This window comes from Xenopus laevis, chromosome 3S (genome assembly GCF_017654675.1).
Source record: "Xenopus laevis strain J_2021 chromosome 3S, Xenopus_laevis_v10.1, whole genome shotgun sequence".
In the NCBI taxonomy this organism is placed as follows: Eukaryota; Metazoa; Chordata; class Amphibia; order Anura; family Pipidae; genus Xenopus; species Xenopus laevis.
The window spans coordinates 127,940,696-127,954,095 of NC_054376.1; the positions used below are offsets into that span (position 1 = coordinate 127,940,696).

At 39.7% G+C, this 13,400-nt stretch overlaps 3 non-coding genes across 3 annotated transcripts; all 3 read left to right on the forward strand.

Moving 5' to 3' along the window:
• Window positions 1–3,611: 3,611 nt before the first annotated feature.
• On the forward strand, window positions 3,612–3,693 carry trnas-cga. The gene has a single exon. It is a non-coding gene; the product is annotated as a tRNA-Ser (tRNA).
• A 3,970-nt stretch (window positions 3,694–7,663) lies between these two features.
• trnas-cga lies at window positions 7,664–7,745 on the forward strand. Its single transcript has one exon. It is a non-coding gene; the product is annotated as a tRNA-Ser (tRNA).
• Window positions 7,746–11,247: 3,502 nt separating this feature from the next.
• trnas-cga lies at window positions 11,248–11,329 on the forward strand. Its single transcript has one exon. It is a non-coding gene; the product is annotated as a tRNA-Ser (tRNA).
• The last annotated feature ends 2,071 nt before the right edge of the window (window positions 11,330–13,400 follow it).

The window sequence follows — 13,400 nt, forward strand, 5'->3', positions numbered from 1 at the left end:
ATAAAGAATCTAATTTCTTAAATGACTCCAAATTATTCAAAAAGGTTTGGGTGGCCAGGATGGATGAAGAAAACAAGTGGGCTGTGATGGCCGAGTGGTTAAAGGGATACTGTCGTGGGAAAATTTTTTTTTCCAAAACGCATCAGTTAATAGTGCTGCTCCAGCAGAATTCTGCACTGAAATCCATTTCTCAAAAGAGCAAACTGATTTTTTTATATTCAATTTTGAAATCTGACATGGGGCTAGACATTTTGTCAATTTCCCAGCTGCCCCTGGTCATGTGACTTGTGCCTGCACTTTAGGAGAGAAATGCTTTCTGGCAGGCTGCTGTTTTTCCTTCTCAATGTAACTGAATGTGTCTCAGTGGGACATGGGTTTTTACTATTGAGTGTAGTTCTTAGATCTACCAGGCAGCTGTTATCTTGTGTTAGGGAGCTGTTATCTGGTTACCTTCCCATTGTTCTTTTGTTTGGCTGCTGGGGGGGGTAAAAGGAGGGGGGTGATATCACTGTAACTTTCAGTACAGCAGTAAAGAGTGATTGAAGTTTATCAGAGCACAAGTCACATGACTTGGGGCAGCTGGGAAATTGACAATATGTCTAGCCCCATGTCAGATTTCAAAATTGAATACAAAAAAATCTGTTTGCTCTTTTGAGAAATGGATTTCAGTGCAGAATTGTGCTGGAGCAGCACTATTAACTGATTTATTTTGAAAAAAACTTTTTTCCCCATGACAGTATCCCTTTAAGGCGTTGGACTCGAAATCCAATGGGGTTTCCCTGCACAGGTTCAAATCCTGTTCACAGCGAGATGATTTTAAAAGCTTCATTGTTCCAATCAGTACAGTCTAACATTCTGTATAAAGTGGAGCAATCATTCCTCATACTTCATGGTTGAAGGATTATATCAAAAATATAATGTATATGAAGACTTCTGCAGATCCTTGGACAGGATCATATTAAACCTGCTGGCCTCCAGTTGGACAGCCCTGGTTTACATATCAAAGTTCTAATGGTGAGTTGTATTTAATGAACAATATTTATTGATTAATAGTGATGGGCGAATTTATTCACCAGCTGAGAATTTGGGAAGAATTTCCACGTTTCACCGCCGATGATTAATTAATGAATTTGCCACTAGCGATGATTAACGGACACACATTCACTTTATTTGAATTGTTGCTGGCGTTAAAATCTGCATTTTTACTAATCTTTCGCTGGATTCACGAATTTCGTGACTCAGCGGGACATATTCGCCCATCGCAATTGATTAAGGACAATAAGACATTTGTTGCAAGAAGCTTTTAGGAAAGTCCACACCAAACAGAGCTCTTACATATATGTTCTCCCCTTCAAACAACACAGATATTGTCCATATATTGCAATAAATACCATTTTCTGCAGAATTATATATATAACAAGCATATTCATTAAAATCTACAGCATTTCATTAAGTCTCACGTGATCTCCCGATCTCCATCAGATGAATACAATCACTCCAAAGTTAATGTTTCTGCTCAGATAGGTTTCATGGCCAAACATCTGATCTGACCTTTCAGGCAACTGGCCAGTTTATATTAGGGATGCACCAAATCCAGGATTCGGCTCGGGATTCGGCCAGGATTCTGCCTTTTTCAGCAGGATTCGGATTCAGCTGAATCATGGCCAAACATCTGATCTGACCTTTCAGTCAACTATTCAGTTGGTCAGTTTGTACCCACTTAAGCAAAATGGGATCTAGAAAATTAACACGTCTGTTTCACTGGGGCAGGAACTGAAGTGAGTGGTGTAAGATCTATGAAGGCACTGCGGAATAGGTCAGCGCTATATAAATAGAGTAATAAATAAGTACTTATAATAGTATCATAAAATCAAAAGCCCTGCTGAGATTTGAACTCAGGATCTCATGTTGACAAGACAGGTGCTTTAGCACCTCCCAAAGAAAAGTTAACTGATTCGGGGACATTTTGTCACTCTAAAGGCATTTTTTGTGGTTACTTTCTTATGTACCTAAGAAAACTACATACCAATGTCTCCACCATGTCCTCCCTACTGTAACCAGTGCAAAGCCAAGCTGGCCAAAGGCCCTAGGATAATTGGCTGACCAGCTCGCTCACCTCCACCCCACTCTGCACACTCTCTTCTGAGAACTACATCATAATAATGTGTCTGTAGACCCAAGAGTGAGTAGGTCTTTCCCTCTTTGTGCCCAACCATTGCCTTGACAACCTCATCTTTTGGTGGCTGACTCAGGAATTTACCTAATTTTCAGGCATTTGGCTGTACTGGATTCTGGTATTCTAAGATAAAAATGTAATATGGTGACATGTAACAAACAAGATTCTTTTGTTCCCTCTAAAATAACCTTCCCATATTTCCATTATCCTATGATAACTTGGATAGTCTTGGATTGTAGTAACTTAAAAAAAAACTAGTTTACCCTCACTAACAGTCTCAAGATGGACTTATCTTTGATCATCAGGCCAGTGATTGAGCCAGCTAGTTAGAATATAGTGGTTGTTCCTATTCAATACACGTGTTACATTGCCCCCATGGTGGTGTAGTTTTTTTTTTTGAAAGAAGGATAAATTATGATAGCAAATCAGTTAATTTAGTTATCCCGAAATGAGATTATTCTCCTTCCTCTGAACCACCTATAGTGTTGAGATTTAGAGATTCTGGGGGTGAATCCATGGCTGCTGTAGACACAGTATCACAGTGTTACATAGTGAGTGCCCCTAAGAATAAAAAGTGATGAGAATACTGTGATTAATGGCCAAATTCTGATTTACTCATACACTCTTCTTGCTAAATGACTCAAAATTATCTCCAAAGGTTTCCAGGTTTGGGTGGCAGGATAGAGCAGTAAGAGAAAGTAGGATGTGATAGCCAAGTGGTTAAGGCGTTAGACTTGAAATCCAATAGGGTTTCTACGCACAGGTTCAAATCCTGTTCACTGTGATGTTTTTTAAAAGCTTCATTGTTCCAATTAGTTCAGTCTAACATTCTGCATAGAGAGGGGTAATTATTCCTCATACTTCATGGTTAAGAATAGCTGATGTGGATGTTATACTTGAACAACAAGACATGGAAGTCATACTCACACTTTATAGTGACACAATGAATATGAATAGTCTGAACTAACTGTCACTTTTATTTATAGGAACATATTCACAAGAAACTAATCACAACCCTTTTACACACTGGAAGACAAACTAGAAAAATTTGATTTTTTTCCCCTTGTGGATATGAATTAAATGATGACATCCTAGAGACTTACTATTGATATCTAACAGACATATTAACTCCAAAAAGACAAGGGAGGTTGTTTATAAGAATATGCAACTGCCACGTCAGTAATGGTCCTCTAAGCAGTTCCTCTGGATACTTTAAAATCCTGCAAAGCTTTTATATGATGGATTAATGGTTTAGTGTTTGGCTACATGTATCATTGAAGTCCATAGTCTTTCCTCATGGTGGCCAACTTAAGCATAAAAAGTGAGGAGTATACAGTGATTAATGGTCAAATCCTGATTTTACCCATATATTCTTCTTAATAAATTACCCCCAATTATTGGGTGTCCAGGATGAGAATAACTAACCAACAAGTGGGCTGTGATGGCCGAGTGGTTAAGGCGTTGGACTCGAAATCCAATGGGGTTTCCCTGCACAGGTTCAAATCCTGTTCACAGCGAGATGATTTAAAAGCTTCGTTGTTCCAATCAGTGCAGGCTTAAGCTGGCCATAGATGTTGAGATTTTTCAAAGATCTGCTCGTCATCGTGAGACCATGATAATCTCAGAACGATCGTACGAATTGTCCATCAACTAAAAAGACCAATTTGCCAGGAAAACAAAGGGGAGCTGCTTGGCCCTGCAAACATAGATACATTGCACTGGGACCGATAAAGATCTTTTAACCTGGCCAATCAATTTCCTGACAGATGTCGGCCGAAAAATCGTAAGATGTTCAATAGTTCGAATCCCACTAACCGCACAATTATTTCAAAGGATTGGTCGGACTTTGCTAAAATCGGTTGTTCGGCAAGAGAAATCTTTTCGTCCATGGGGACCTTAACATTCTGCATGGAGTTGGGCCAAGGATTATATTAAAAAGAAGTGTATGAAGACTTCTGCAGATCCCTTGGACAGGATCATATTCGACCTGCCGGCCTCCAGTTAACAGATAACAAAGTTCTAATGGTGAGTGGTATTTAATGGACCCTCCCCCCATATTAATTGATTAAGGACAATAAGACATTTGCTGCAAGAAGCTTATAGGAAAGTCCACACCAAACAAAGCTCTTACATATATGTTCTCCTCTTTAAACAAAACAGATATTGTCCATATATTGCAATAAATACCATTCTCTTCAGAATTATATATATAACAAGCATATTCATTAAAATCAAATCAAAATTACAGTATTTCATTGAGGGGCCCATTTACTAAGGGTCAAAGTAAATTTTCGAATTAAAAAACGTAGAATTTCCAAGTAATTTTTGGGTACTTCGACCATCGAATAGGCCAAATTCAACTTCGATTTGAAAATGCTTCTCAAATTTGACCATTAAAAAATTCGAAGTACTGTCTCTTTAAAAAACCTCAACTTCGACACTTCGCCACCTTAAACTTGCTGAATTGCTGTTAGCCTATGGGGACCTCCTAGAATCTATAGACAGTATTTGGCTAAGTTTTGAGAAGTCAAAGGATTTTTTTGTATAAGCATTCGATTCGAAGTATAATCGTATGATTTTAAAAATCTTTCGACTTTGAATGTCGGACTACCCTATTCGATGGTCTAATTTCAAAGTTTTTTTCACTTCGAAATTCGACCCTTGATAAATCTGCCCCTAAGTGTCACCTGATCTACATCAGATAAATACAATCCCTCCAAATTAAATGTTTCTGCTCAGATAGGTTTCATGGCCAAACATCTGATCTGACGTTTCAGGCAACTGGCCAGTTAGTTTATACCCATTGAAGCAAAATGGCACCTGTAAAATGAACACGTCCGTGTCACTGGGGCAGGAACTGAAGTGAGTGATGGAAGATCTCTGTAAACTACTGTGGAATAGGTCAGTGCTATAGAAACTGAGCAGTATATAAGTAATAATAACAAAGGACCTGCTGAGATTCAAACTCAGGATCTTGTAATTTGTAATTTTGGCACTTTAAATGCCAGAAACAGCCGTTAGTGTTTCTTTAAAGTAACCGCGCTTAGAATACTGGCAAAGAATAGTGAGGTCACCACATTAAATTCCTAAAGCATCAAGTGTCTCCCTCGGAGCCGCACGGATCAGATACAATTTGACTAGGAGGCACCCGACAACTCCTCCAATGTGTCTACTCTCAGTACAGTGTCAAATTATGGAAGCCGCCATCTTGGGAAAGGGCAAACCCTGGATGCACAAACATCATAGCAGCACAGCCACAACCTAAGGTTTCGGCACAAATGCCTTTGTCAAGGGGATTCTCAGAATCCCCTTGACAAAGGCATTTGTGCCGAAACGTTGGGGTTAAGGTGGCCATAAACGCAAAGATCCGCTCATTTGGCAACATCGCCAAACGAGCGGATCTTTCCCCGATTTGCCATTAACGAGCATGGCTATAACGGGGGTAATCTGATTGTTTGGCCGTATGGCCGAACAATTCGATTACGATGTGCCGTGGGCTCCGGCGGGATCGGTCGGGTCAAAATCAAACCTTACCGATCGACCAAACGACCGATCTCCGCCGGACGAAAGATGTCGGCACACGCCACACACGATCCGAAAATCGTACGAATCCTCGATTTGTACGATAGGATCTGTGTGTCTATGGAAGCTTTATTCTCATTTGTGGCAAGTCTATCTGCTCCTTGTTGCTTCTTTCTTTGCTTGTACAAACCTTCGGGTGGTGTGTATACTATTACTATGTATATCATTGTTGTATAAACTGAACATTTGATAACAATTGTATATTGCCAAGTTGTTTTAAACATTAAAAGATTTTTTGATACCACCTGAGTCTATATTTGAAAAAAAATCTTTGAGAGTGCATTACCTTATGTATGGTATATTGATTGTATGGTCGCTCTGTGTAGGGGTGACCTTGGTTTTTTGCACCTCTAATGCATATTTTTGCCAAATATTTGATTGCATGGTGTGCCCTCCTCTTATCCACATTTTTAGATACCGTATATACTCGAGTATAAGCCAACCCGAGTATAAGCCGAGGTACCTAATTTTACCTACGAAAACTGGGAAAACGTATTGACTCTAGTATAAGCCTAGACATAACTACAGCCCTGTCTCCCAGCAGCGCACATTCTGCCAAAGCGACCCCCCCAGCGATCAACCGGACTTCTTTGCAAAGTTGATGGTGACAGAGAATTGCCAAACGGATTACTGTGTGCATTGTCCCACTATCCCACTACCATGTGCAGAGGGTGCTGTGTGATATTGCCATCACTGTTAATCTTTCGTATAACCAACAGAGGGCGCTGTGTGATATTGCAGTCACTGTTAATCTTTCATATAACCAACAGAGGGCGCTGTGTGATATTGCCATCACTGTTAATCTTTCATATAACCAACAGAGGGCGCTGTGTGATATTGCCATCACTGTTAATCTTTCGTATAACCAACAGAGGGCGCTGTGTGATATTGCAGTCACTGTTATTCTTTCATATAACCAACAGAGGGTGCTGTGTGATATTGCAGCCACTGTTATTCTTTCATATAACCAACAGAGGGCGCTGTGTGATATTGCAGTCACTGTTATTCTTTCATATAACCAACAGAGGGCGCTGTGTGATATTGCAGTCACTGTTATTCTTTCATATAACCAACAGAGGGCGCTGTGTGATATTGCAGTCACTGTTATTCTTTCATATAACCAACAGAGGGCATTGTGGGATATTGCAGTCTCTCCCCAAGTGTACTGTTGGTATAGGAATGATTAAAAGTGACTGCAATCTCAGCTACTGCTCACTGACCCGAGTATAAGCCGAGGTAGACTTTTTCAGCACATTTTGGATGCTGAAAAACTCGGCTTAAATTGATTAAGGACATTATAGGGCAACGTAAAAATTCAAAATCGAGTTTTAAAAACCTCACATGAATGCGAAATTCGACCCTTGATAAATGGGCCTCTAAGACATTTGCTGCAAGAAGCTTATAGGAAAGTCCACACCAAACAGAGCTCTTACAAATATGTTCTACCCTTTAAATAAAACAGATATTATCCATATATTGCAATAAATACAATTTCTTCCGAATTATATATTTAACAAGCATATTTATTAAAATCTACAGCATTTCATTGTGTCACCTAATCTCCATGAGATGAATACAGTCCCTCCATAATTACTTTTTAATTAATTAGTACAGTACATTGGGAAAAAAATTGAAACCTTTCTCACATCTTTCCTAAGCAGAAGAACATCAGCCTCTTTCTTTCTCCTGACAATTTCCTTGACTACTTGCTGGTCAGACTGGTGGGAAACTGACCAGCAGGTGGCGCTGTTGGAACACAATTCATTTAAGCATAAAAAGTGCGGAGACTACAGTGATTACTGTAATGGTCAAATTTTGATTTTACCCATAAATTCTTCTTGCAAAATGATCCCCCAATTATCTCAAAAGATTTGGTGGCCAAGATAGGATAAACCAAACAAGTGGGCTGTGATGGCCGAGTGGTTAAGGCGTTGGACTCGAAATCCAATGGGGTTTCCCTGCACAGGTTCAAATCCTGTTCACAGCGAGATGATTTTAAAAGAGTCATTGTTAAAAAAAGTGCAATCTAACATTCTTCATAGGTTGTAATTATTCTTCATGGTTGAAGGTTTATATTAAAAAGATGATGTACAAAGACTTCTGCAGATCTCTTGGACAGGACCATATTCAGCCTCCAGTTGGACAACCCTAGTTTAGATAACAAAGTTCTACTGGTGAGGGGTAATTAATGACACCATCAAGGACATTTAATGACTTCTACTGAGTTGTATTTAATGACAAGGGACCCTCCCCTCCCACTCCCACCAGTCTGACCACCAAGTAGTCAAGGAAGTTGTCAGGAGATAGAAAGAGGCTGATGTTCTTCTGCTTAGGAAACGCATTAGAAACCTTTCTCACATCTTTCCTAAGCAGAAGAACATCAGAGCAGCCTCTTTCTTTCTCCTGACAACTTCCTTGACTACTTGCTGGTCAGACTGGTGGGAAACTGACCAGCAGGTGGAGCTGTTGTAACAAAATTCATTCATATTAACAGCACATGTATCCCTTAATACCTTGGAATTAAAAGAAAATATATAAAGAATGTAAACTACAAAGGTTCTTAGAACTGCACCCTCATAAATTTTAAACTCACTTATTTTGAAGGTTTACTTATGCTTTAAGCATAAAAAGTGCTGAGAATACAGTGATTACTGTAATGGTCAAATTTTGATTTTACCCATAAATTCTTCTTGCTAAATGACCCCAAAATTATCTCAAAAGATTCGGTGACCAATCAATACATGTGGGCTGTCATGGCCGAGCGCTGGACTCGAAATCCAATGGGGTTTCCCCGCACAGGTTCAAATCCTGTTCACAGCGAGATGACTTTAAAAGCTTTATTGTTCCAATCAGTACAGTCTAACATTCTGTATAGAGTTGGGCAATAATTCCTCATATTTCAAGGTTGTCTGCCGGATTATATTAAAAAAATTAGATATACAAAGACTTCTGCAGTTCCCTTGGACAGGACCATATTCAGCCTCCAGTTGGACAGCCCTGGTTTAGATAACAAAGTTCTAATGGTGAGTGGTATTTAATGGCAAACTGACCCTCCCACCCATATTAATTGATTAAGGACAATAAGACGTTTGCTGCAAGAAGCTTATAGGAAAGTCCACACCAAACAGAGCTCTTACATATATGTTCTCCCCTTTAAACAAAACAGACATTGTGCATGAATTGCCATGACTACCATTTTCTTCAGAATTATATATATAACAAGCATATTCATTAAAATCTACAGCATTTCATTAAGTCTCACCTGATCTCCATCAGATGAATACAATCCCTCCAAAGTTAATGTTTCAGCTAAGATAGGTTTCATGGCCAAACATCTGATCTGACCTTTCAGGCAACTATTCAGTTGGTCAGTTTGTACCCACTTAAGCAAAATGGGATCTACAAAATGAACATGTCTGTTTCACTGGGGCAGCAACTGAAGAGAGTGGTGTAAGATGTATGAAGGCACTGCAGAATAGGTCAGCGCTATATAAATAGAGTAATAAATAAGTACTAATAATTGTATCATAAAATCAAAAGTCCTGCTGAGATTTGAACTCAGGATCTCATGTTGACAAGACAGGTGCACCTCCCCATGAAACGTTACCTGAATCGGGGACGTTTTGTCACTCTTAAGGCATTTTTTGGGGTTACTTTCTTATGTACCTAAGAAAACTACATACCAATGTCTCCACCATGTCCTCCCTACTGTAACCAGTGCAAAGCCAAGCTGGCCAAAGGCCCTAGGATAATTGGCTGACCAGCTCGCTCACCTCCACCCCACTCTGCACACTCTCTTCTGAGAACTACATCATAATAATGTGTCTGTAGACCCAAGAGTGTGTAGGACTTACCCTCTTTGTGCCCAACCATTGCCTTGACCACCTCATCTTTTGGTGGCTGATAGTTCCAATACACTTGGAGCCTAAACTCAGGAATTTACCTGTTTTTCAGGCATTTGGCTGTACTGGATTCTGGTATTCTAAGATAAAAATGTAATATGGTGACATGTAACAAGCAAGATTCTTTTGTGCTCTGTAAAATAACCTTCCAATATTTCCATTATCCTATGATAACTTGGATAGTCTTGGATTGTAGTAACTTAAAAAAAACTAGTTTACCGTCACTAACAGTCCTAAGATGGGCTTCTCTTTGATCATCAGGCCAGTGAAGGAGCCAGCTAATTAGAATATAGTGGTTGTTCCTATTCAATACACATGCTACATTGCCCCCCATGGTGGTGTAGTTTTTTTTGTTTTTTTTTATGAAAGAAGGAAAGTGTCACAGTGTTACATAGTGGGTGCCCCTAAGCATAAAAAGTGATGAGAATACAGTGATTAATAGTCAAATTCTGATTTTACTCATACATTCTTCTTGCTAAATGACTCAAAATTATCTCAAAAGGTTTACAGGTTTGGGTGGCCAGGATTGAGCCATACGAGAAAGTGGGCTGTGATGGCCGAGTGGTTAAGGCAGTGATCCCCAACCAGTAGCTCGTGAGTAACATGTTGCTCTCCAACCCCTTGGATGTTGCTCCCAATGGCTTCAAAGCAGGTGCCTATTTTTGAATTCCAGGCTTGGAGGCAACTTGTAATTGCATAAAAACCAGGTGCACTGCCAAACAGAGCCTCAATATAGGTTGACAATCCACATAGGGGCTACTAAATCGCCAATCACAGCCCTTATTTGAGTCACCAGGAACATTTTTCATGCTAGTGTTGCTCCCCAACTCCTTTTACTTCTGAATGTTGCTCACTGGTTCTAAAGGTTCGGGATCCCTGGGTTAAGGCGTTAGACTGGATATCCAACGGGGTTTCTACGCACAGGTTCAAATCCTATTCGCAGTGACATTTTTTAAAAGCTTCATTGTTCCAATTAGTTCAGTCTAACATTCTGCATCGAGAGGGGTAATTATGCCTCATACTTCATGGTTAAGAATAGTTGACGTGGATGTTATACTTGAACAACAAGACATGGAAGTCATACTCACACTTTATAGTGTGAGTATGAACTAACTGTCACTTTTATTTATAGGAACATATTCACAAGAAACTAATCACAACCCTTTTACACACAGGAAAACAAACTAGAAAAATTAGATTTTTTTCCCCTTGTGGATATGAATTAAATGATGACATCCTAGAGACTTACTATTGATAGCTAACAGACATATTAAATCCAAAAAGACAAGGGAGGTTGTTTATAAGAATATGCAACTGCCACATCAGTAATGGTCCTCTAAGCAGTTCCTCTGGATACTTTAAAATCCTGCAAAGCTTTTATATGATGGATTAATGGTTTAGTGTTTGGCTACATGTATCACTGGAGTCCATAGTCTTTCCTTATGGTGGTGACCTGAAGCATAAAAAGTGATGAGAATACAGTGATTAATGGTCAAATCCTGATTTTACCCATATATTCTTCTTAATAAATGACCACCAATTATCCCAAAAGTTTTGGGTGGCCAGGATGAGGCACAAAACACGCTGGCTGTGATGGCCGAGTGATTAAGGCGTTGGACTCGATATCCAACGGGGTTTCCCTGCACAGGTTCAAATCCTGTTCACAGCGAGATGATTTAAAAAGCTTTATTTCCAATCAGAGCAGTCTTACTGTAAGCTGGCCTTAGATGTTGAAATTTTTAAAAGGTGAGACCACGATTATCTCAGAACGATCATACGAATTGTAAATCAACTAAAAAGACCAATTTGCCAGGAAAACAAAGGGGAGCTGCTTGGCCCTGCAAACATAGATACATTGCACTGGGACCGATAAAGATCTTTTAACCAGGACGATCAATTTCCTGACAGATGTCGGCCGAAAAATTGTAAGATGTTCAATCTTTCGAATCCCACTAACCGCACAATAATTTCAAAGGATTGGTTGGACTTCACTAAAATTGGTTGTTCGGCAAGAGAAATTTTTTCATCTATGGGGACCTTAACTTTCTGCATGGAGTTGGGCAAAGGATTATATCAAAAAGATGTGTATGAAGACTTCTGCAGATCCCTTGGACTGGATCATATTCAACCTGCCGGCCTCCAGTTAACAGATAACAAAGTTCTAATGGTGAGTGGTATTTAATGGACCCTCCCCCCATATTAATTGATTAAGGACAATAAGACGTTTGCTGCAAGAAGCCTATAGGAAAGTCCACACCAAACAGAGCTCTTACATATATGTTCTCCCCTTTAAACAAAACAGATATTGTCCATATATTGCAATAAATACCATTTTCTTCAGAATTATATATATAACAAGCATATTCATTAAAATCAAATCAAAATTACAGTATTTCATTGAGGGGCCCATTTACTAAGGGTCAAAGTGAATTTTCGAATTAAAAAACGTAGACTTTCGAAGTAATTTTTGGGTACTTCGACCATCGAATAGGCCAAATTCGACTTCGATTCGAATTGAAAATGCTTTACAAATTTGACCATTAAAAAATTCGAAGTACTGTCTCATTAAAAAACCTCAACTTCGACACTTCGCCACCTTAAACTTGCTGAATTGCTGTTAGCCTATGGGGACCTCCTAGAATCTAAAGACAGTATTTGGCTAAGTTTTGAGAAGTCAAAGGCTTTTTTTGTATAATAATTCCATTTGAAGTACGATCGTATGATTTTAAAAATCCTTCGACTTCGAATGTCGGACTACCCTATTCGATGGTCTAATTTCAAAGTTTTTTTCACTTCGAAATTCGACCCTTGATAAATCTGCCCCTAAGTGTCACCTGATCTACATCAGATGAATACAATCCCATTAAATTAAATGTTTCGGCTAAGATAGGTTTCATGGCCAAACATCTGATCTGACGTTTCAGGCAACTGGCCAGTTAGTTTATACCCATTGAAGCAAAATGGCACCTGTAAAATGAACACGTCGGTGTCACTGGGGCAGGAACTGAAGTGAGTGATGGAAGATCTCTGTAAACTGCTGTGGATTAGGTCAGTGCTATATAAACTGAGCAGTATATAAGTAATAATAACAAAGGACCTGCTGAGATTCAAACTCAGGATCTCGAAGTTTGTAATTTTGGCACTTTAAATGCAAGAATCAGCCGTCAGTGTTTCTTTAAAATAACCGCGCTTAGAATACTGGCAAAGAACAGTGATGTCACCACATTAAATTCCTAAAGCAACAAGTGACTCCCTCGGAGCCGCACGGATCAGATACAATTTGACTAGGAGGCACCCGACAACTCCTCCAATGTGTCTACTCTCAGTACAGTGTCAAATTATGGAAGCCGCCATCTTGGGAAAGGGCAAACCCTGGATGCACAAACATCATAGCAACACAGCCACAACCTAAGGTTTCGGCACAAATGCCTTTGTCAAGGGGATTCTCAGAATCCCCTTGACAAAGGCATTTGTGCCGAAACGTTGGGGTTAAGGTGGCCATAAACGCAAAGATCCGCTCATTTGGCAACATCGCCAAACGAGCGGATCTTTCCCCGATTTGCCATTAACGAGCATGGCTATATCGGGGGTAATCTGATTGTTTGGCCGTATGGCCGAACAATCTGATTACGATGTGCCGTGGGCTCCGGCGGGATCGGTCGGGTCAAAATCAAACCTTACCGATTGACCAAACGACCGATCTCCGCCGGACGAAAGATGACGGCACACGCCACACACGA